We start from the raw sequence: 20,508 nt of genomic DNA, 5'->3' as shown, positions 1-20,508 counted from the left end.
CTCTGCCATCAATAACTGGCTGACTCACTGCAACTCAGTTCAGATGTTCCATTATCTGGGTGATCATCCGTGGCAGGTCTAGTAAAAGAGTTACAGAGAAAAAGCACAAGCACAGACACATTTCATTATTAACTTGTACTTTGACCCCAAATTCCAATGAAATCATAGTGAGTTGGGCTGGACCCGTCTCATGATCAAACCCTTCATCTCCACAGGGTAACTAAAATCCAGAAGCCTCCTATTCCTCAGTTTAAGCCATTATAGGTTTCTTTCTGGGGTGACCAAGTACAATCGGGTTCCCTTATTTAGCAAATACTGTGTTGTTCAAATCATCTCACTATGAGTATAGACTTTTGCAACTTCCTCATATTTTTCTGTCAGTTAACTCATTGTTTTCTCCCTTATTTGGGGAGGGTGTCAGGTTATGCTTTATATATTTTGAAGCTTGTTAGTGGGTGCCTACAAGTTCTTGATTGCATTAAAATCTTAGTGGATTTTTTTTTTAATCATAGAGTTCCCAGCCTTATCCTTATTCATGTTTTTCAACTTAAATTCCATTTTGTCTGATTTCACTATTGTGAAATACCTTCTCTATCTTTTCATTTTCAACACTTTTCTTATTTTGTTTCAGGTATATCTTTTGTAAGCTAAGTGCAATCTGGTGACTTCCAACTTTTTTTAATTGAATATATTTGACATATAATGGGTAAATGTAAGGTGTACAGTGTGTTAATTTGATACATTTATGTATTGTAATATGATTGTCATTGTAGCAATATTTAGCACCTTTATCATGTTACATAATTGTCTTTCTTTTTTAATGGTTGAGATAATTAAGTTTTAGTCTCTTAGCAAGTTTGATGATTGTAGTACAATATTATTATCTAATTCATTATATAAGGAATTAGATCTCTATGGCTTATTTATTACTCACTGCAAGTTTGTACCCTTAAACAACATCAGTCTTATCATCCAACCCCCCAATCCCCTAAGCAACCACCATTTTGCTCTATGCCTTTTATGGGTTTGACTTTTTTAGATGCCAAAATAAGTGATATCATATAGCACTTGTCTTTTTCTGTCTGACTTATCTCACTTAGCATAATGTCTCAAGGTCCATCCATGTTATTGCAAATGGCAAGATATCCTTCTTTCTCATGGCTGAATATTCCCTTGTATTACATATGCAAACATATATGTCACTAACATTTTTAAATGACCTCTGACTTTTAATAAGTGAGTTTAAGCCATTTACATCTATTGTGATTACCATTATATTTGGTTTTATTTTCGCAATCTTGTATTTACCTCACCTGCTTTACTTTTTTCTTCTTTTACTTCCTTTTGTTTGTTAATGTTTTCTTTGTTTTCTCCTTTTTCCTTCCTCTGCTAGTATAAATTCTCTTGTTTCTTGCCTACCTTTTCTTGATATTGTTTTGTGAGTTCACATTTGTTGGTGAGAGTTTTTGTTTTCTTTTTTCTCTCTGTGCTCATCACTGTCTGTTGTGTGTGTGTGTGTGTGTGTGTGTGTGTGTGTGCATGTGTGTGTGTGTGTTGCTTCCATTCAGCTCTCCTGGCCTTTAGATTCAGGCCTTATATAATCAGGTATGTGTGTAGGTGTCTTATTCTATATGAATATTACAAACTAAGTGACTGAGCCAGCAAATCACTTAGATAAGTCCATGTTGCCAGGGTTTCTATGCCTGTCCAGCCCCATTTCAGTCAAATAGCTTAGAATGGGGCATAGCCCTAGGCAGGAAGAATACCTTTCCCTAGCTCAGATATAGGTCTGAGAGCCTGGCTTTGGCCTCCCAGAGTTCATTGCCCCTCTTAGGCTTCAGGAGTTGAACTTTTTGCTTATTTCAGGTCTGGGAGTACAGCAGGTCTGCAACTTCTCTTCATACCTTTATTCTCTCTCTCTCTCTCTCTCTCTCTCTCTCTGTCTCTCTCTCTCTCTCCCTGCAAACCTTTAAAACAGGTCCAGCTTAGGGATCTATATCCAAAGGAGTCTCGATTAAGACTGATGAGTAGAAGGAGTAAAATGACCTTCCCCAGGCTGACCTTTTGTCAGAATTGTGAAAGAAGCAGTTATTCTTTGTTACCTCCTCTTTCTTATATCTTTATTTCATCTTTCCTCTCTCAATTCCCTTCTTTCACTACTTCTATATTGACCTGGATTCTTCTGGTCTGAAAAACTCATCCCCCTCATCTGGGGGCCTTGAGCTTCACCACCACTCATTCTCCCCCAAGGTATTCGTGTTGTAAAGAAGAAATGACCAATGGTGACATTTGAAGTAACAGGTGGAGATAGAAATTTGGATGATACTCTCCATGTTTTATTGTAAATGCAGGGGCATGAGGTTGTATCTGGTGGGGGCTACTCTTTTGTATCCTTTGAGTCCCCTTCAAAGGCACTAGGCTAAGGACTCTGACAGCTGTGGATGATGCCTCTGATAACCCTATATATTGTGACTATCTTCTTGGGAATGTTTGAATAGACAATGATTTCACAGAATGTTGGTCAGGACTGAGAGAAGAAACCAAAGTGATCTTTTCTTTCATTTGCTTCGTGTCTTCTATTGAGCAGGTCTCTAGGAGGCCAGTCCGTGTCTTCTGTGGGCAGGTTTCTAGGAGGTCAGTCCTAATGGTCAGTGAAGAAGTTGTGCCATCTCTTTCTGCCTGAGGGTGGAGGACAGCCCTCCTGCTTAACCAAACTGGACATAAGGCAGCATGATAGAAAATTTCTACTGTCCATTCCAGGCCCCATTGATCATAGCCTCCCCAAATGTCCAGTCACTGTTAGGAAGTAGATGTTCATGTTTCTCATTCCCTACCACTGGCTGTCCTGACCTGCCAGGTGGCAAAGTTTCTGTTTCATTCTAAATGGAGCAGAGGATGTGGAAAATCTTTGGTGGCTTCTGGCAGGCAAAGGATCAAAGCAGTGTTTAGCAGCCAAAGGCACAATCAGAAAGGCCAAGATCAAAGGGGAAGGGCTTCATTTGAGAGTAAACTCTTCTGTTCCTCATTACAGTCCTTGCCAAGGCTTCTATCATTCTGTGTTGAAAGGAACAAGGATGAGGAATTTGGGTTGCGGCTGGCTGCTCAAGCCACGTGCTGACAGACAGTCCTGGAACAGCTACAATTTAATTGTAAACCTTAAAATTAAAATAAAATCCACTGACTTATAAGAGGGAAAGAGGGTCAACACTAGTGGGGTCAGAAAAACCATTTTCAAGAGCCCTTGGGTTGGCCTAAATTCTATATATAAAATGGAAGGTGAAAGTGTTTGCCATGGAAACCATCAGAAGGAAGATGAGGGAATTCAGGTCTTGGTAAGTGATTCCAGTTTTTGTTGTGGGCACTCAGTGCACCAGGGGAAATAATTGAGGCCTTGATAAATAGGAAATCTGGAGAGGCTATACCTGAGGCTTAATGCATTTTTTAAGGGGATGGATTCCTCACTGAGGATGGGGAACCTGCTTCCCAAACTCTGTGGTGGGTAGCTTAGGATATTTTGTGTTTGTAGGGGTTTATTTTAACTTTACAGGGTAGCTCTCTCTCTTTTTTTTTTTTTTTACAACTATGACCAAAAAATCTTTGAATAGGATGCCCACAGGTATCTGCTTGCTGGCTTTTTTTCCTTTCCTGTCTGAGAAAGGACCCTAGCTTGGGTAGGGGTGAGGTGAGAAGCTCTTCTCCTGACTCAGGCAAACCTCTCCCCTCTTTGTGCCTCAGTTTCCCTATCATCCAATGGAGATGTGAGATGAGATGAGTGCTTCCTGGATGCACTTTTTAGAAAAGTGAACAAAACTTGGGCATGGCAGTGGGTGGATGGGGTTTAAGTGTCCAAGTACTAAAACGAGGATGTGCAGGTTAAATTCAAGTTGGCACGCAAAATGCCACAGAGCTCCCCAGCTTTTGGCTGCAGGGTGAGGGAAAGCTTGACTCTTGTTCCTCATCCCAAATCTGCTTCACGCAGACCATCTCCCAGATTCTTCCCAGCTCTGGAAAGCAGAGCTCTTTGACAGGCTGTGTGTCCTCAGCCTCTGGAAGTGGCTGTGGCATCACAATTGCATTTTTCCTGGAGGACAAGTTCCCCTGCACTCCTGCAGGCCCCTGCACAGGCCTTATTATGGGATGGCACCGAGCTCATTCTTTCAGAGTGAAAGGTTCCCTGTCCATCTGAAGCGAAGCTATTATTCCTTGATAGGAAAGCCTTGTCATTCTCAATGTGCTTCTCATATGCCTTTTCTCTCTTCATCAACGTGAGCGGGTATTAATCTCACTTAATTCCCTGCAGCTGGCCTCACTTTGCATGGCTGTTTGGGGATAAGGTTCTTTTGTTCCCCTCTTCTTTTTTCTTAGGCAGATTTTCTTTTGAGTTCTGGATGAATGTCACTCCAAGTTTTTGGTGGGAAGCAGCCCTCTCAGAAACAATTTCTCCTGGGGCAGAGCATTAGAGCAGCAAATAGGGAAGAAGCATTTCCTGTGGCTGTCCTGCAGTGGAGGCCAGGCTTCTGTGGTAACAGAAAGGGTTAACAGAGGTGAGGGGGCCCATGTTCAGGTCTGGATCCATGCTTGTTTGCTGTGTGACCTTGGGAAATCCCCTTATTCTCTCTGAGCTACATTCTGACTGTCTTGCAACAGAGATTTGGATTTAATCATTGGCAATGTTTAAGACTACTTTAGAACCCTCTTTTAATGAAAGCTATAGAAAGCCAATATGAATCATGTAAAATCACTGCTTTTGTAAGTCAAAAATGTCAAGTGTATCATATGGTTTATCCCAGGGTTTCTTAACCTCAGTGCTATTGACTACGGGGGTGGATAATTGTGGAAGTCTGTTCTAAGTAGAGTGGTCAGTAGCATCCTTGGCCCCTACTCACTGGATGCCAGTAGCACTCCCCAAGTTTTAATAATAAAAATGTCGTTAGACATTTCCAAATGTTTCCTGCAATGGGGAGGGGTACAAAATTGCTCCTGGTTGAGATCCATTTTTTTGTTTTGTTTTGTTTTGTTTTGTTTTTGTTATGAGAGACAGTGAAGGAGGAGGAGGAGGAGGAGGAGGAGGAGGAGGAGGAGGAAGAAGGGCAGAGAGAGAGGGGGACAGAAGATCTGAAGTGGGCTCTGTGCTGACAGCAGCGAGCCCGATGTGGGGTTCGAACTCACAAACCCACGACATCATGATCTGAGCTGAAGTCAGATGCTCAACTGACTGAGCCACCCAAGTGCCCCAAGACCCACTGTTTGATCTAATAAAATAAAATAAAATCTAATAATTGAGAGGTGAGAGTGTCCTTGGAAGTCGGGGTGGGAAGGAGCATTACCTCGATCGGTTCTCTGTGGCTCCAGAGGCTGTTCTGATATACCAGTGTTTTAGAAGACACAGTTTAAAAACTGATAGACTCAAAGCCCAGAGTGTCTCTCAGCTCAAAACTTCCAGATGAATCCAGGGTCCTCTTTCCAAGTTAGAAATTTAATGTGAAAGGCAGGGGAGGCAGCTCCTGAGGGATAGCCGGCAGCACCCTTAGTGCTCCCAGCTTCCATTTTGGAAGGATGTATAACAGTATAAGCTGCTTTTTCTAATCATCCTCATTTGGACACCTTCTCCAGGAAGCCTTCCATCATAACAAAGAGAGAACATGCTCTTGACTTCTGTATCTGTTCTGAAAGGGACCTGTCCATTCTGTTCCACCAAACCAAGCCTTCTCTTCCTGCAGGCCCAACCACTGAGGCTCTTTGAGATGTTGGCATTGGGACCTAGGGCAGGTACTTGAGCATGAGGATCTCTAGAAAGGCAGGTCAGGCACTTGATGTGCTTGCCCAGGCTTGGGGCTTGGCAGGAAACAAATCCATGGTTGTATTTGGATCCACGCTGAGTCATAGGCAGTGCCTCTAAAGCCCTTACGGCAGGACCTCTGTCCCAGCCTCCACCTCATTTTGCCAGACCAGCTGTGGGACCTTGGATGAACCTTGCTTCCTCATCTGCAAAATGCAGCCATCAAGATTTCTTTTACATGACGATTGAGAAGAGTAAATTTAGATTACCTACTTAAATACCTACACAGTGCCAGGCACGCAGCAGTCTCTTTGAAAACAATCACGAGTGTGATGATTCCTCTGAAGATTTTAGTGTTGGCCGTCCAGCCCAGGCACCTGGGTCAGGCTATCATCCCAGGAAGCCCCTAGCCCCCCTCTCATGCTGAGAGAGAGCTGGCCAGACTAGGACAGAGATTTCTGGGCTCTGGGTGCCCCCCAGGGACACATCCCTTCGTGAAGACGAACCTTTTCTTCCATAATTGGAGATGAGGCTTCAATTCTTACTTGTACTCACTGGATCTCAATTTCCTGGTTTAATGAAACAACCTTATGGGGTCAAACATCTATTCTACAGGTAATTACAGAGTGTCCATGATACAGCACTATACTTTACTTGGAGCCTTCCTCCTTTGTTCTTAAGGATTATTTGCTCTTATGTTGCCTTAATTCTCTCATTCCTCAAATAAAAATAGCCATTTTTTCTGATTATAAAAATAGTACATGCTCATAATAAATACAGTTGCAAACAATACAGAAAAGTATGAAAAAAGTAAAAAAAAATCACTCCAATTTTTGTCTCAAGATTTTCGCTCTCTTGATATCTTGTGGTGGGCCTTTTAGAGTTTCTGGAAGCACCTACACATGATTTCACATGCACACACTCAAGGAATATTCACTATTTGCTTTTATGTTTTAATTTAAGTATAATGTGCAACATGCATATAGAAAAGTGCACAGATACTTAGTGTACAAATCAAATCGTCACAAAATTTTGCTCATGCAACCGTACCACCACATCAAAATACAGAGCATTTCCCAGAACCCCCGAAGTCTTGCAGTCATTACCCACGTCCCCGCTATTCTGACTTCTGTCACCATAGGTTAGCCTGACTAATTTTGAACTTTACACTATGGGAATTATGCGGTATATACTCTTTTGTGTCTGGCTTTTTAAGTTTGACTTTGGGAGATTCATTCAATCCATGGCCTATAGTAGCACTTTGTTCTTTTTCTTCGCTGTAAACTATTCCACATATATTGTGGATATACCACATTTATTCATCCTACTCGTACATTTATTTTTTCTACTAATGCTGGGCTTTTGAGTTGATTCCAGTTTTTGACTATTAGCAAATAATGCTGCTATGCCTGGTAAGTTAATTGTCTAAACCCTGATGGTAAAGACACTTTGTCATCTCTAAGTACCTCTTAAGCAAAAAGGAAATGTGGAAATACCTGCCCTATGCAGGATCTTGGCTTCTCTGTGGTACATTTAGAATCTTGGAGGAGATAATCTGTCAAGGTTCTTCCATCAGGAACATGAGGGATTTAGGGATTGCATCTTTATATTCAGACACATGCTTGATCCTTCTCTACTCGAAGGTAGATGTATTATTAGTCAGGGTTCTCCAGAAGAACAAACCCAATAGGATATATGGAGATATGGAGATCTATATCTATCTATATCTATATCTATATCTATATCTATATCTATATCTATATCTATATCTATATCTATATCTATCTATATCTATCTATGGAGAATGATTGCAGGTCAGTGGTTGTAGAGGTGAAGAAGGCTCATGATCTGCTGTCTGCAAGCCGGAGAACCAGGAAAGCCAGTGGTGTCGTTCAGTATGGGTCTGAAGGCCTGAGAGCTGGGGTGGCTAATGGCTTAAGTCCCAGTCGGAGTCCAATGGCTAGGAGGTCAGGAAAAGCTGCGTGTCTCAGCTCAAGCAAAAAGCAAAGTGCCCATCCTCCATTTTCTTTGTTCTATTCAGGCCCTCAACAGATTGGATGATGCCCACCCACATTGGTGAGGGCAATCTTTTTACACAGTCTACTCATTAAAATGCTAATCTCTTTCAGAAACACCCTCACAGACACTCAGAAATAATGTCTTACTAGCTATCTGGGCACCCTTTCATCCCTTCAAGTTGACATATAAAATTAACCATTGCAGCAGGCTTCCTTAGGACCTGCCCCTTCTATTTGGGTATTGGCCGACATCTTCTAAGTGAAACAAAGTAACTCTTTATCTTGCCCCCACTCTAACCCTGGGTCATGTAAAGGGTCCCAGCACCATTTCTTCCCCTGGCAGTAAACCTCTGCCCCTGGCCCCCAGCCCTGGAGGTGCCTTGGCCTTTTGGCCAGAGGAATGAATAGATCATGACCCCTATCCCCCGCCTCCCCCTTACGTGCTGGTTCTCCCCTCCCCCCTCCAAGTGCTTTGTTTCCCATTGAGGATAGCAGGCAGTGGTCCCTGGCAGTTAGATGCTGTTGGCATGGGCTTGGGCAAGCAGAACACTTAGCAGTCCCCTGGAGACACAAGCTGGAGAAGAGCTTTTTGCACACAAGTGAGCAGGAGGGCCTTAGGCAGGCCCCTGAGGTGGGGCCTGGAGAGGTGGGGGCTACTGTAGGCATGTGAGAAACCTCCTGGGCCCCCAACTAATAGAAAATCTTCCCTTGCGAATTCATTCCCTGGGATGATTGCCACTCCCCAGGCAGGCAGAGTAGGAGTTAAGAAAACAGGCTTCCCTAATAGAGTGTTACTTTCAAATGCTGACTCTGCCCTTCAGCATCCAGGACCTTGGGCAAGACAATAACTTTTTGAAACCAGTTTTGTCATATTTAAAATATCTCCCAGTGTTGTCATCAGGATGAAATGAGACAATGCATATCACCCTTTTGCTCCACGGTGCTTGCACATTGTAAGGTCAGCACCGTCAGGGAGGAAAGTGAGAACCCTCTGTGTAGAGAAGAGTGGTCAGGAATCAGGAGCCATGGTCCTGGTGTGAGCCCTGACCCCTCTAACCCTCAGCGTCCACATCATTCTGATGAGGAGGCTGGCTTTGGTCATCTCTGAATCCCTCCTAACTGTAACTTTCTTGACATCTGTGTAGCCATGATTGCTGCTTCCAAAGACAAATTTTGCAACGTAGGGGAATGGGTTAAACAGACTTAGAAGTCTGGGAACTAAATACTTAGTTCCCCTAAGCCTTAATTCTCTCATCTATAAAATGGAGTAGTAATACCCACTTCATACAGTTGTAGGAAGATTAAATAAAGTAACTTATGTAAAGCACTTAGCACCGCAGAAGTCATGATAATAATAATGAAACAGTCAATATTACATAATAATTATATAATATTAATATAACCCATAAATAATTTAAATATTTCCTCCAGTCGCAAGGAGTTGAACTTTTAAAGCTTGACTCCCATGGCCATCACTGAGAGCAAAGGAGTGTGTTGTAATGTAACTACCCCAAAGTAAGTCCAAAAGTATAATGTTTCTAATTATAATTTATAATTCATAATTATTCTTTATAATGCTGTTAGGATGTAGAGCTCTCACTCCACCCAAGTGGCGGGAAAGCTTAGCCTCACCTTTTTCTGGATTCCCTAGGCCCCTCCCTAGTTCTGCAGATTGGGTCCTAATCCCTGGACCATCAGCCCACGCCATGGCATGGTTTAGGGGCAAGAGGTTTGCAGGACCACCTACTTCTCAATCATTGGTCCACAAAGGGTCCACCATCCATCATCCAGAAGACCTATGCCTTTTGTGAGTTACATTTGGGGCAGGGGACTTGGCCATTTGTGTGATGGCTTATAAGATCTTGTGCCTGGGTACATGTTACCATTCTGGCTTGGGGTCCAGGACTCATCTCCTCTCCAGCCAGGAAGCATGACGCAGATCAGGTTTCTCCTTCTCTCCACTCTCCTCCACCGTTCTCTGTTCCTTCTAGGGCATGACCTTTTGGAAACAACAGTGTGGAACTGAAATGTTTGCCAGACATTGATTCTTTTTCTGCCTTGCTACAGGCTTTTTATCTTATCGTAAGCAGCTAAGAGCACACTAAAGATACAACATTCTGTCTCAGGAGTTTTAGGGGGTTTTTTTTAGGCAGCATCTAACATCTACATACCAACTTCTGTCTCAGTTATATATTGCTGTGCAACAAACCAACCCAGAACATAGTGGCTTTAAAAAAATAACCATTTATTCAGCTCAAGTTTCTGTGGGTCTGGGCACAGCAATTTGGTCTGGGCTTACTCAAGCAGTTCTGTTGGTTTTAGCTAGCCTCACTCATGCATCAGGTCTTCTGTCAGTCAGCTAGGAGCCCCCACCATCAGCTGGAGCGATGGGGACATTGGTGCCCTGACTTCCATCATCCGGTAGGCTAGCCAGACTGGTTCACACATGGTAATTGCAGGGTTCCGAAGGGCCGAAAGAGAAGCCAAACCCATATAAGCACTTTTCAATTCTTTGCTTGTATGATATTTGCTGTTGTTTCATTGTCCAAAGCAAGTCACATGATGAAGCTCAGCGTCAATGTAGAAGAAGAGTCAATGCCAAGAGTGTAGATATAGGTAGGTGTGGACACATTTTAGCCTTTCCTGCAACAATCTTCCAGAACACCTTCCCACTCCTTACCCGCTCCTTAAAAAAAATTTTTTTTTAACTGTTCATTTATTTTTGAGAAGCAGAGAGAGACAGAGCACGAGCAGGGGAAGGGCAGAGAGAGAGGGAAACACAGAGTCTGAAGCAGGCTCCAGGCTCTGAGCTGTCAGCACAGAGCCCGACGCGTGACCCGAACTCACAAACTGCAAGATCATGACCTGAGCCGAAGTCAGACGCTTAACTGACTGAGCCACCCAGGCGCCCCACACCCTCTTTCTGGTAAGTGTTGAAACACTATTTCTTCCTTGACACAGCCCCACAATCGTCTGGGGTTAGGTATCACAGTTTTAAGGTCAAAGAGGAAGGATACTGTATGAACTACCCTCAAAGCTGTGGAGAGGACTAGGCTAGGAGCAGGGAGCTCCCTGATGAGGAGCCCTGAAGCCATTGGTCAACAGCTCTAGGTGCAAGGGTGAAAAATAAGGGGGTATCTGCCGTGTTGCCTCGGATTAACCATCTTCCTTCTTTGCACACCATCTCGGTCCAAAATGCGGTTGGGGCAACTTCCACATTCTGTCTTCTGTTAGAGTTACCTACATTCACACAGTAACTCCCTCTAAGGTGAAACTTATGCCTTATTTTCCTCCTGCCCTTGTGCCCTCCTGCCCACAGAGTCTTGCACATATTAGTTTCTCAGCAAAGTTCACAGGAGGTCCCAACACTCTCCAAGGATGTGTGGAGGGATAATATTTTGAAGTGTCACATTCTCCTGCATTCCTTGCACCTATTTGGCCCTTTCCCCATTCAGTTCGTGAGGCCATTCTGCATTCTTCTCCTCAAGGAAGGACGGCATGGCATAAGGCAGCCCAAATGGGAATCAGTTCTGAACTTCTGAGGCTCAAAAGCCTTAGCCTTCAGTAGCTGGAGAAGGCGTGTGCTCATGAACATTATTAAGTTTGAAATTTCTGGGTCAGCATATGCTGGGAATTTGTTTGTGCCTCGACATTCTCCTCCGGTCCAAATCCACTGCAATGACAGACAACACAGAAAGGGAACCTTGGGAAGGTGGAGCTCTGCTCAAACTCCAGGCCAGAAAAGGAGCAGAGACAAAGAGCAGTGGGCCAGGAGGGAGCTGCCAGCTTGGATCTGAAAACAGCAATAGTGGCAGGTGACTCCACTCTACAGGGTGGTGACGGGCACGCAGTATAGAAATTCAGTTCACTTGGAGAAAAATAGAGTCTCATTTATTGTGCTGCCAAGTTTGGAGAGTGGGATTCACACACACACACACACACACACACACACACACACACCCCTACATGCAGACGGTATAGTACACCTGGACACTTACTGATTCTTTCCTAGTGGAAATCAGAGACCTCACCTGCACTGGTGAATGGGCTTGTGCTGTTGACAGAGAGCTGAGCCATTCCAGGAAGTGCCCGGTGTGTTTTCAGGGCTGTGGCCTGAGCTCAGGGTTTAGCCACAGGATGTGAGGATGAGAAACTGACTAAATCCAGGGGTTGGCTTTTAGAGCACGTCCAGGGCGGAGGGAAGATGTGGAAGTCAGCAAAGTATCCTGTCTAGCTGGAGTGCCAGCATACAAGCTATAATAACAGTGACCCAGGCTTGACAGTGAGTGAATCTAGAAATGGCCTTGACTTCTGACCCCCAGCAAAATCCTTAGAAATGAGACCTCGCTGATTTATCTTTCAGCCAGTTGTTGAAATATAACTTACCTAGAGACAAAGCGTCAGTGTTCAGCTTCATACATCTTTACATAGGTTGACACCCATGTGATCACCAGATTAAGACACAAAACATTTGCATAACCCCCCAAAGTTCCCGTGCCCCTTTCTGCGCAATTCTCCCCACTGGCATGACCACTATTCTGACTTCTGTTACCAGAGGTTAGTTTTGCCTGTTGGTGTCTGGCGTCTTTCAATCAAAAGAATGTTTCTGAGATTCACTCACATTGTACATTTCAGGAGTTTTGTTTATTTTATGGCTGAGTGGTAGTATTCAGTTGTATGAACACACCACAGTTTATCCATTCTCTTGTCGATGAACATTGGTCTCTAGTTTGGGGCTATTATGAATAAAGCTTCTGTAAACATTCTTGCACAAGTCTTTTTGTGGACACATACATTTATTTCTCTTTGGAGTATAAGTGCTCAGTCATAGGGTTGGTGAATGTTTACCTTATTGGAAACTGACGTACAGTTTTACAAAGTGGTTTTTACCATTTTAACCTTTCTCTCCTAGCAATGGACTCTGCATCCTTGCCAATACATGATATAGTTAGGTTTTTTTTAATTTTATTTTTTTATTGTTATCCCTTTTGGTGATGTATAATGGTACTCACTGTGTTTTTAATCACATTACCTTGATGGCTAATGATACGGAATACCCATTCATGCGCTTATTAATTACTTGGCTAGGTTCTTTTGTACAATGCTTGCTCAAGTCTTTTGCCCAATTTTTAAAATTGAAGTATGATTAACATAGAACATTGTACTAGTTTTAGGTGTACAATATAGTGATTCAGTTTGTACACAGTGTGAAACGATCATCGCAGTAAGTTGAGATACCATCCGTCACCGCCCATAGTTATAAAATTTTTTTTCTTGTGATGAGAACTTTTCAGGTTTACTCTGTTAGCATCTTTCAAATATGCAGTACATATGGTTAACTATAGCCACCATGATGTACATTAAATTCTTGGGACTTATTTATCTGATAACTGGAAGTTTGTATCTTTTGACCTTCTTCATCCCTTTTGCCCAGCCCTCCCCCACTCTGTTTTTGCCCATTTTTGATTAGGTTATTTGTGGGAAATCTTACATATTCCAGGTATGATTCCTTTGTCAAGTATATGTATTGTGAATGTTTCACTCAATCTGTGTCTCATCTTTTCACATTCTTAATGATGTCTCTTGATGAGCAGAAGTTTTAAATTTTAATAAAATACAATTTATAAATGTTTTTCTTTTCTGATTAATGCCTTTTGTTTCTCTCAGAAACCTTTGCCTATTCTAATATTATGAAAATGTTCTCCTACGTTTTCACATTTAGGTTGTGGTATGTCTAAATTAATTTCAGTGTATGACGAGGTAAGGGTCAAGTTACTTTTATAGTAAGTCTTGATGTCTGGTAGTGTAAGTCCTCCAAAATTTTTTAAGGTTTTACATTTTAGAATCAGTTTTTCAATTTATTTTTGAAAAAAAAAAAAAGAAAGGCCTGCTGGAGTTTTTATTTGGGTTGAATTCACTCTATAGATCAATTTTTTTGAAATGACATCTTAATAATACTGAGTCCTTGAATCCATGAACATGGTTTATCTTCCCCATTTATTTATTCATTTATTCCTCTTAGCATTGTTTTGTAGTTTTGAGTCAGAGGTCTTTCAAATCTTCCATTAAATATATCACTGAGCATTTGATGTTTATGATACCATTATAATTTCATTTTCTAATTTTTTTAAGTAGAAAAAAATAGATTTTTCATATTGAAAATAAACATGTTCTCTCAAATTTAATAACAAATGGATTGTTCTATAGCTATGGTAGCAAGTAGCCACCAGAATTGGTTTTAAATTTGTTCAGTTGATCAATGACAACTTGCTTCAGTGAACATGCTATTGAAAATCACAAATCATCATTATTTGCTTGCTTTTGAAAATTAGCCATCAGGGACACACTCACTTCAGTAAACACACTTCTGAGGGGCAACCAGTCAACAATAGTCTCACCTGAGTAAGGATGCTTCCAAAGATGATGTCAGTCCACTTATGGTATCTGAAAGTCCACCAGTCCCTGAACTCCAGTGTCTAATTTACTTTGTTATGTGAAGGCGTGTTGCTTAATTTACAAGTGTTTGGAATTTTTCTAATTATCTTTTGTTATCAACTTTGGCATTGTGCATATATCAGAGAATATACTTATTTTAATTTAATTTTAATTCTTTTAATACTTTGCAATTTATTAAAACTTGATTTAGGGCCCAGAATATGGTTCCTGTTAGTAAATGTTCTAAGTGCCCCTGAAAAGAAAGTGTAATCTGCAGTTGTTAGTCTAGCATATATCAGTTAGATCAAATTGATTATTAATACGTTGTTCAAGTCTCTCTCTTAACTGAAATTTCCCTGCTTATTCTACTAATTGTATGGAGAGAGCTGTATTAAAATTTCTAACTATGATTGTAATATTTTCCATTTCTTTGTATACTTCAATTTTTTTCTTCATTTCTTTTGGCTCATTGTTAGGTGCATCACAATTAGGATTATTTTATTTTGGGGCGCCTGGGTGATTCAGTTGGTTGAGCATCCAACTTCAGCTCAGGTGATGACCTCATGGTTTGTGAGTTCGAGCCCCGCGTCGGGCTCTGTGCGGACAGCTCACAGCCTGGAGCCTGCTTCGGATTCTGTGTCTCTGTCTCTCTCTGCCCCTCCCCTGCTCATGCTCTGTCTCTTCTCTCTCTCTGTCTCAAAAATAAATAAACTTAAAAAAAAAGGACTGTTTTATTTTTCTGGTCACTGTATTTTCTTTTTGTCACTAAAAAAATGCTTCTGTTTGTCTTTGGTAAGATTTCTTATCTTGAAATCTATAGTGAATGCACTGAAAAACCATGGTCGCAACTTGTAGTGTTTAATCCGTTTTTATCAAAAGTGTTTACTAAAGTGGGTAGGCTGAAGTCTATCACTTGGCTGTTATTTCTTTCCACCAGTTCTTTTGTAGTTTCCTTTATTCCTCTTTTCCTATTTTCTTTTAGATTAATAGAGTACTTTCTGTGATTCTTTCTTTGGTCTCTGCTGTTGAATTTTTTAGCTACATAATATAAGGAATTTAATATAATATTATCCCTTTTACCCCCTCCTCTCATGCTTTGTTTTGTCATATATATTACTTCTGTGTGTCTTAGAGCTCCATCATACATTTGCATTCTATTTGATTTATCATTTCCTTTCAGCCTGAAAAACATCCCATAAGATTGGTAGTCATGTTCCCACTTTCATTACTGACCTTAGTATTTTGAATCTTTTCTCTTTGTGTTTTGGTCTATCTATCCCAACAGCCCCATGCAGGGCTTGGCCTCATAACCATGAGATGATGAACTGAGCCGAAATCAAGAGTCAGTTGCTCAACTGGCTGAGCCACCCAGGTGCTCCAGAAGTTTAGATTATTTATTCCAGATCTTCTTCTTTTTTCAACGTAGGCATTTAGAGCACTGCTTTCACAGCACCTCATAAGTTGTGCTGTGATGTGCCTCTATCTCATTCATCTCAAAGTATTATTTTTTAAGTCACAAGTGTGTACTTTCAGAGAACATCTCAAAGTATTTTTTAATTCCCTGGTGAGTTTTTCTTTGACCTGTTGGTTGTTTGAGTGTCTTTCTTAGATTTCACATATTTGTGAATTGTCTGAATTTTCTGTTGTCATTGATTTCTGTTTTAATTCCATCGTGGTAGAAGATACTTTGTATGATTTCAAACTTTTAAAAATGTATTGAGACTTGTTTTGTGGTCTAACATATGGTGTACTTTGGAGAATGTTCTATGTGCACTGGAGCAGAATGTGTATTCTGCTGTTGTTGGATATAGTATGCTATGCATGTCTGTTAGGTCTAGTTGGTGTTGGTTTGCAAACTGGCTCCTGTACGTGGAAGACAAGGAAAAGACCAAAGAAAGAGGCAGAGCACTCCAGATTGGTGGCAGGTTTAATAAGCAAGGGAACTTACTTTTCAGTCTTGTCTTGGGTGGCAACAAAATGAGTAGATCTTGGCATCCCCTCACCAGAATCTTACAAGTTTATATGTAGGTCTTAACTGGATTCAGTCATGTATACCATCCAGATGGTCTCCACAATGTCTTACTCTGTCAAGGTTTTGTCCTTCAAAATGGCACCCACTGTGGGAACGGTGGGCAGAGTGTATATTTCAAGGACAGGGGAGGGGGTGACGAGCCTCCAATTGCCCAGGTCCAGTTCCAGGGTTAACTGGTGGTCACATCCTCTCAATGACCTCCTCTAGCATGCCATACCTTGGGACAGGCTCTTACACTCTTACACACCCCCCACTTCCTCAGTGTGCCTTGAGATGTCAACAAAGGATTTCACTTGCATGTAGGCTGTTGGCTTGGTGGCTATCTGGCTATACGGGAGGCAGATACCACAGCAACAATAGAGGCATATGCAAGAGAAAACACAAATCAAGATAATTACCAAAATAAGTACCTTTTTTTTTTCTCCCAAGAGCCCAACCACTGATTTATTTAAGTCCCCTAGACTGGGGGTTGATCACTCAAGGCATTTCACTTGTGTCCTCGTGTGATTTAACAAAGATGATACATTAGCAGCCTCATCAGGTATGGACACACAACATTCTATTTGGATAACAGTACAGGTGCCTCCTTGGGAGACAATAATAAGGTCCAAGGCCATCCTATCTTGGAGGACAAGACAGGATTTCTTACTATAGACATTTCAGTGTTCAGTAAAGAAATGTTTAGTTGGCTATCATTTAAGTCTTGTTGGATGAATTTAGTAAGGGCTTTTACGTGTGTTATAATGTCCTCCAGGCCAATGGAGAAAAAAAGATGGTGGCCAAATGATCGTGCCAGTGGAAAACAGAACTTGCCCACCTGGCCTTGAGGAGTGTGGGGTTGACAGCTTTGGGAACTTAGCCTGGCTGTATATACCATACATGTTGACTGAGGGAGACAGCACTGTCAGGCATGAAGAGATGGACTGGAGACAGGATATGCCAGATCAGGACTACCACCCTCTCTCCCCTTTCAATGGTGCGTGTTCTATTGCAGGCCTAGTACTTTTCAACAGCTCTGGCTTGCATCAGGAGAATAGGATCCCAGTGGAGACTGAGTAGTTCCCCCTCACCTAGGGGGTGAAGTAACTTGTCCATCCCAATGGGACGTCTTATTGCAAGTTCTAGTGATGATACCTTTCTCTGGCATGATGGGACTTGGTGTTCTTAGCAGCATATAGCACATTGATCCATGGTGAGAGCCAAGGCAATGGCTGCCCCCATAGCTTCCATACCTTTACAGTGTTGGGTGTCTGAGCAGGAGTCCCTAGTGTGGCGTATGGGGCAACAAGCCCTACTGGTTGATCACTTAAGTGTATTAAAGCCTGGGACAGTACTTTAGTCCATCTGACCAATGTGTTTTACCTGTTAGTAATTTAACTTGCATCTTTAATGTTCCATTCTTTCTATCAACCCTGCTGCTTGCAGGTGATGGGGGGAATGAAACCTCCATTCAATGGCATATTCTTTTGTCCAGTCTTATGCATCACAACCTTTGAAATGTGACCCCCAATCACTGTCTAGTTGACAAGGGTATTTGTATATGGTATTCAGCTTGCCCAAGTCCGGAGTGACATGAAAGGGTGCCGGCTTTGAGTGGGGTCTGGAGAGGAAATGGCACCATGGACCAATCATCCCAGCTATTGAATGATAGGACCTGGCAGGCCTTAGGATATTGGAGATGTTGGGGATGGGAAAAGATGCAGTGTAGAGTTTATGGAAAACTCTAGTGGGAGACTCATGATATAGGTCCCTGGAATTCTGGAGTAAATCGTTGCTAACTGCAGCAGAGAATTATATGCCCTTTGAGAAGCATCTACTGGAGTCTTACTGACTGGGTCCTGGTTGAGAAGAAAGACTAGATCATGGGCATCAAATGACCATGCATCTGGAATTTCCCATGATGAGGTGGGTCCTGGCTACAAATTCCTTTAGAGAAGGATTGAAGGAATGAATATATATATATATATATATATATATATATATATATATATTATAATATTTATATATATATTTGTAGTGGCATTACATAGTTCTTCTTTAAGAAGACCCAGAATCCTTTAATGAATGGATTCAGTAAGTTTGAGAGGTGGTTTATTTATTTAAATTTTTTTTCTCAACGTTTATTTTTTAAAAAAATTTTTAAATGTTTATTTATTTTTGAGAGAGGGAGAGAGACAGAATGTGAGCAAGGGAGGGGCAGAGAGATAGAGGGAGACACAGAATCCGAAGCAGGCTCCAGGCTCCGAGCTGTCAGCACAGAGCCCAATGCGGGGCTCGAACTCAACGAACTGTGAGATCATGACCTGAGTGGAAGTCGGATGCTTAACCAACTGAGCCACCCAGGCGCCCCAACGTTTATTTATTTTTGAGAGAGAGAGAGAGAGAGAGGGAGCGAGAGAGTGTGCACAAGCAGGGGAGGGGCAGAAAGAGAAGGAGACACAGAATCCGAAGCAGGCTCCAGGCTCCGAGCTGTCAGCAAAGAGCCTGACACAGGGCTCAAACCCATGAACCCTGAGATCATGACCTGAGCCAGTTAGATGCTTAGCTGAGCCACCCAGAGAAGTGGTTTAGATCTGGAAACATCTGGTAAGGCATTGTGATCTTTCACTGTTATGGCTGGCATGCAACTTCTGCTCACCAGCTCTTGGCTTTTTCTGGTTTTACAACTGAAGCAACATTCAAGTTGGCTGCCTACTTATTTCTAGGAATACCATGGTCTATTAGTCACTGTCATAGATCTCAGTGGGACAAGGCACCCTGGTTGCCACTGCCTTTGCTGTCCATTGAGGTAGCTATTTCCACGTTATCTCTGGTGGTTAAGTAGCACTACCTGGCTTCTGCTATTCCAGATTCACTCACATTGACTGAATCGGAACGAAGCCTATTTTCATGGTAGCATTGCCTACTGTCAACCTTTACTTACCAAGAACTGTCACCATTGGGCTTCTCAAAGGTATAGGTGCCCTCTACATTCCTCACTACCCTAGTGAAGAGAGAAGTGGGAAGGTGGTACATTCCTAGGGAAGTGGTACATTCCTCACTACCCTAGTGAAGAGAGTCCCTGGGCACTCCTAGTAAATATCACCAGGTGGTGAGTTCCCTCATTCTAGGAAATAAATTTATTCTAATAGACCCATATCCCGAACCTTCTGATCACTTTATCAATACTTGGCCATGGCAATTCTAGCATTTCCATCTCATTTTTTTGTAGGCTCTCATCGTGTTCAAGCTTCAAGAAGCCATTCCTGCAGCATATTAGACCAGCTCGAGACATTCTTTCAGGACAATAAATCCTGAGTCCTGAGAATGTGCTCTTGTGTTAAATTCTCTCCTATCCAGTCTTATCTTCTGCTCCACCCTTCAGGTCCACCACCCTCAGGATTCACTCCTACACATGTTTTTCTCAGTTTTTACCAGGACATATTGGCCATGTTATGCAATTAATTCAGTGAGAAAGCCATTTCCTCCCAGAGAAGGGGCTACATTCCCTTGTTCAAGCTCTGCTGAAACCTGGCTTTCATGACTGGCCAGGGGCAATGCATGAAATCGGGTGATCTTGAAGTAGAAAAGCATTTCATGTGAGACACACATCACAAATCAAGTCTGTCCTCCTCTAGTAAGAAGGAGAGGTTGGTTTCTGCTCGTTTGGAGAGTTTAGGAGAATCTGGATGTTCATGGTTCTCAAACACATCCATCCACATGTCTCCACCCCAGGTCTCGGGGTCCTAATCATCTTACCTGGACCCTGGCTTTAGTATAAGAGATCTTCCACAGCTACGCATTGAACCTTCTTTGTAGCTCTCTCACTCTTATGTTGAAATCTTGGGCCTCACAGCATGGCCTAACTGTGGTTCAAGGAGATAAGGTTATCTTTAAAAGCTGCCAGGAAGCCTACCAATTTTCACTCTGTATTGATAGCAGATTGACCAGAGCCTGTCTTTTTTTTTTTTTTTCAGGGTTTCCAAGGCAGTTAATGAAATCCAGCCAACACCACAACCCTTGTAATTAGCATCACCTCTATACCTTAGAGATGCTAGGGTTGAGGCATACATCAGTGGTCCCCTCCAGCTGGACCGCATCCCAACCCATCCCTGAGAGTCTTTATGACATGATGCTATCTGAATGGTGAGGGATCCACTCACATATTCCCACTGACAATCTACTTCTTAGGTCTCCTTCTGGTGCCCACTGACTTAGTTTTGTTCCCTGAGAGCAGAGCTTGGGGCTGGGAGAAGAGAGAGAAA

This window comes from Neofelis nebulosa, chromosome 17 (assembly GCF_028018385.1).
Source record: "Neofelis nebulosa isolate mNeoNeb1 chromosome 17, mNeoNeb1.pri, whole genome shotgun sequence".
NCBI classification, from domain to species: Eukaryota; Metazoa; Chordata; class Mammalia; order Carnivora; family Felidae; genus Neofelis; species Neofelis nebulosa.
This window is presented reverse-complemented; position numbering follows the sequence as displayed.